This window comes from Hydra viridissima, unplaced genomic scaffold (assembly GCF_058129835.1).
Source record: "Hydra viridissima isolate aposymbiotic clone 2 unplaced genomic scaffold, HvirCarnegie_v1 scaffold_2, whole genome shotgun sequence".
In the NCBI taxonomy this organism is placed as follows: Eukaryota; Metazoa; Cnidaria; class Hydrozoa; order Anthoathecata; family Hydridae; genus Hydra; species Hydra viridissima.
The window spans coordinates 3,451,644-3,457,150 of record NW_028324301.1 but is presented as its reverse complement, the minus strand read 5'-3'; positions in this window follow the sequence as shown (position 1 = coordinate 3,457,150).

Genomic DNA, 5,507 nt, shown 5'->3' with positions numbered 1-5,507 from the left:
GTAGGTTCTAAATAAACAATTCTAGGTTTATCGCGAAAGAGTAACGTAACAATTCTCTACATCAAAAATGTTTAAATAGTATCATATTTTTTCATAACTTTATCATATTTTCAAGTATACTAGACAAAAAACAATGAGTGTTTTATTTTAAAACTAAATCAGTAACCAAAACAAAATATTTGCAAAAACAACTTTCTCAGGGAAAGTTGAAATGAAATAAATGTTTTTTTTAATCGTTGAGCAACTGTGCAAAATATTTGTGTTTTATCTATTTACAGTTTTTAATGTTTATGTTTTTGTTCGATGTTTTAAAATTTTTCGATGCTAGTATTGGAGGAATAAACTTCCTTTTGTTGTTGCTAGTATCCAACTAGATACTAGCAACAACAAAAGGAACCCAACTAAAAAAACTCAAACATTTTCTTTTATAAAGTATTAAAAAATTTTAAATCGTCATAAAATGATTCATTATCACTTTCTATTATACAATTCTTTTTTTTTTTTTATGGTGTGATTAGAAACAACTATGTGTGAATGATTTTCTTTAAAAATTTAAAAAGGTATTTTTACAATTTGTTGGAGGATTCCAATTAGTTTTGGTATGAAGGGACGAAATGCACAGAAACAATAACAAAAGTAAGGAATACAAAATGAAGACACTAAAATATGAATATCTGGCTTTCTAAATATGTCTCAGAATTAAGCATGGGAATTTCGGCATTCGAAATCGACGAAATTAAACGAAATTCGTGTTTCAATTTCGGATCGAAATTGAGAACGAAATTTCGATTTTTTGGATTGTTTAATTTCGCGAAAAAATTTCGTATAATTTCGGGTCATTGAAAGTAACGAAATTGACACGAAATTAAACATAAGTTTTAATTTCGAAATTCGTGAATTTGTAATGTTTAAAAATTTCGTCTTTCGAAATTCAATATAAATTTCGATACGAAATTGAAACACGAATTTCGTTTAATTTCGTCGATTTCGAAGGCCGAAATTCCCATGCTTACTCAGAATAGACAATAGCCATCGCCTTCAATATTATAAACTTTGAAAGGCTTGTCTAGATAACTCTTTCCTCTATCACAATCATTTTTTAAAGGTATTTGGTTAATATCCATTTACTATTAATGGGTATGAAAGAATTAATTTTTATTTTTTTGCTTTATTGTTTTATTAGTAAAGGAAAATCAGAGAAGAGGTCTGTTGTTCTGTTCAAAAATCGGAATTCCTCGAATGATTTTCTTGTCGTCAAAAAGTTCTTCTGAAAGTAGAATTCAATTCCACTTCCTTTTGATGAACGAGTTTTTGGTCGAGTTTGGCAAGTTTTTGGTCGAGGTGTTTAGTAAGTTTCTTGCCTATCGGATACTGATCAAATTTTCTACTGAGAGAAAACTTGGCTTGCTTTTCTGAATGGTTGATGAGTAGCTAGTCACAAATGTAATGGGTCAACAAAATGGCTGATTGAGTCTGATTGTGCCACCAGGAGGAGCTTCTTTCTTTTTGATTATAAAATTTCAATTCTTTCTCCTCCATTTTGAAATTTTTATACAAATACTTTAAAAGTTTGAGCTTGTGTGCTTGGAATGCAGAAGCGAATTTTTCCCCCTTCCAATTACTGAAAACTTTTGATACTGCTTCTCGACAAATAGTGTGGTTTTCAAAAAGTATGGTTCTTTGGAACTTAAGTTGACAGGTACACCTCTTTTGATTTTTTCTGGTTTTCTCTAAAACTATTTTGCATAATAATTGATTGCAAGAAATTGGTGAAGAGTTAACTTTGGCAAAAAGATGGAAAGTAAAAGAATTCTGGAAGTTTGTGATGTGTCGTTCCATGAGAAAATGTCTTGCAATTAAAACCTACAGATTGAGCAGATTCCTTGAGGAATTCTTTTTTTCTTAAAATTCAAAATCACGTTGAATAGCCTTTGAATCTATTTGATGACAGATGACGTTAATTATCTGTCAAGCTTTTTGAGACAAAAAAGGAAAAGGAAGAGGGAAGTTTATGTTTTATATACAAAAAACTGCTATTGTAAATGATAGAAAAAAATCTATAAACATAAAAACTATTGTTAAAAAATATAAAAAAATAAAAAAATAAAAAAAAATGTGAAGAAGTTTAAAGTCGAAGTATGTGTATGTGTGCGTGCGTACACGTGTATTTGTGGCTAAGTTAAAAAAAGAAGCATTGAAACTAAATTCTCTTAAGCAGTAGATATTTATTATCGTAAATAAGATGAAGAAGAAGGTTTCGATAACTTATTGAAACATTATCGAATGGAACGATAATGTTTCAATAAGTTATCGAAATGTTATGGAAAGCTATAATATCGTTAAGTTTTTCGAAATCATAAAATAACGTTAAATATCCCCATAATATTTCAATACTCAAATTTATTGCACAAAACGATCTATAAAAATACAAAACGATATTATGCGATAATGATGACAACAAAACTGTTATTTACCATAAAAAAGTATTTATTTTAAAAACAAAAAAACGTTTTTTACTTTGTTTAATTTTAAAAAATCTCGATAAAAAGTCTCTAATTGTTTATTTCTAGCAGTTGCAAAGTTACAAGGTTTAGTTGGATTAACTCACCGGTGACAGTGGACTGTTATGGCTTTTTGTTTTGTTCAAAATATTTACAAAAGCTTTTTTAAAAAAGATTGTTAAAAAGTAATTTTTTGATTAGAAAACAGTTGTTTTCGTCAATTTTGTAATTGGATTTAAAAAGGTAAGATAAAAATATCTTTATTATTTATGTGTTTAAACTATTACCTAGTTGAAAAGCCGCAGCAATTCAAAGGACTAAACGCACATAATTAAGCTCTTAGGACATTTTTGGCTTAAATAAGTGTTGAAATTTGGTTATTGTTTATGATTTAGACATATCAAGGCCAAGGATTGAAATTTGGAACCACTTTGAGGAAAAGATCATAAAACTACCTACTGGAAAAAAAATCCAACAAGTAAAATTCAAATTATGTTTGGCATTTGCAAACTTGCAGATGGGAAGACCACTAGAAATTTTATTAAACCCATTGTATATAGATCATTCATTAAAGAAACTTAAATATTTTGATGAGGTCTCTGGAAATTCGGATCTCCCCGAAGATAACCCATTCTATGATGGTGCCGACAGCCTTCCGTCTGTTTCTGTACCTCAAGCCACTTTTTCAAAATCTGACGTATCTAAAGAATGGGAGATCTACGAAAAAGTTCCTGTAAAAGCCGGAACGGATATTTTGGAATTTTGAAGAAAAATAAAGAGAATTTTCCTCTGTTAGCTGAATCAGCAAGAAGTTAGCTTTGTGTGCTGGCCTTATCTCCCTCCTCTGAACATACTTTCAGTGCTGGTGGAGCAATTGTATGATATAAACGAACAAAGCTTCAACCAGTGCAGTATGAAAAACTTCTTTTTATTCAGCAAATCAGCAAAAAAATAATAATCAAACTTTTTATTCCATCGAATCAAAATTAAGAAATGAATTTTAAGATCTGCTGACGGCAAAGATGAATAGGGAAAGGGTTGAACCAACAGAAACTACTGGAGAGCCACAAACTTCAGCATCATCTGCAGTTTCTGGAGTATCTAGATGATTGTTCCTTCCACCACTTGTCATTATAGATGAAACTGCATCAACTCCTCTTCTTAAAGAAGTCTTTTGACAAAGCAAAGAATTATTATGAATTTGGCGCCCACTTGACGACTTAGTTTAGCTAACGTATGGCGTTTTTTACTTTTTGGCGTCATTTTCTTGCATTTGGCGTCATTTTAAAATTAAACAAATCATGATTTGTTAACTTTTTAAATTAAACTAACGAGCTTAAAAATATGTTTTGTTTGCCAAAGAGAAAGTTTAAAGCCATAATCATGGCACCTTTTTGTTAAACTTACTGCTACAGTAAATCATCCAGTCGTGATAAAATTATTACATAATTGTAATTTAAAGAATATCATGTTATCTTGTAATTCTCCTATGATTTCAGAATAAAATTTAATCATTAGAAAATCAAATAAACCTATTTGTTACTTCTTTTTTATTAAGTTTACCTTACGTTTTGCGTTGTATAATTGTATTTTTTCTAAATATATGCTAGGAGTCCTAACTTAGGACTTTGGTGTAGGGATAGAAGCCAAGAGTCTAACTAGGAATCTAGGATTTGAAACTTTAAAGGTTTAAATTTAAAAAAAAAAAAATTAATTAACATTTAAAAAAAATTAAAAGCAAGGTTAAAAATTTATTGTTTACAATACAATTCAAGAAATTAACAACAAAAAAAGTATATTTTCCGAAATTATCGTTATATTGTTATATATCGATAATTATCGTTATATATTGATATTATTAGGTATCATTTGGCATTTCAATATCAATATTTTTGCCATATTGAAACTAACCGATAATATTAGTTATTTTCGATAATTATTGTTACATTTATAGGTTCTATAGATATATTTCGATAGTTATCAATATCGTTAGTGTTAAACTTTCACGATATGATATATCATTATCGTATTTTATCGTAATAAAATAGTTTCAATACGTCGATGCTTAAAAAAGTGTCATAAGAAGAATAAAGTGACTTGTGCTTAGGTGTGTACTTACTTTCTTTTTATACGGCAGAAGTGAAAGATGAAACTTGTGTATTTGCTCTCCATTGTTTCTCACTCTCCAGTTGCTTAAAGATGTGGACTTGAGATAATTTTCATGCCTAACATACCAAAAATCAGACCTTACTGAGAAAGTTCACATCAAGAAAATTTCATATGTAAGTATCTTTCAGATACTTACATATGAAATTTTCTTGATGTGGCCAGTATTTTTATTTAAAAAAAAAAGCTTTAATTTTGAATTAATTTTTTTGGTATTTAAGCTAAAACATAAAATAATTACTTCTTACAAATCATCAACGTATAGAAATTTAATATTTGTCCCACAAAAAAATAAATTTTGCATAATTTAACTTGTTTAACATAATCATTCAAAGAAACCTGTTTTCAACCTGTTTTATTCAATTTTATTCCCTAAGTTTTTTTGAAGTAAGTAATCAAATAATAAACATTTTATACCATTTCACATGGTTTTTTAAAAGATTACTGTAAGGAAAGAGTGTTATATAGAAAAGTTATTTTAAAAGTAGGATAATTCTTGATAAAATTCAAATGAATTAAAAATACAACAGTGTTTTAATGGAGCTTAATGATATAGGAGTTTAGTGATAATTATCTAATGGCTTCCGCTAGAAAAGCCAGAAAAATCCACTCTTCATCCTTTCATTAAGTCTTTTTTTTTTTCTTTTTAATTTCATATATACAGTAAAAGTTTATTTACAATATACCTTGTCAAAAATATATGCAATAGTTACACATAATATTTTAAGAACATTTATGAAGAAATTACACAAATGTTTACGGAGTTTTCTGTTTTACAGTTTTCGTTTTTCTACGACATCGAAAGTAAACTTTTAAATAATGTTTGCAAATTTTTTCTCT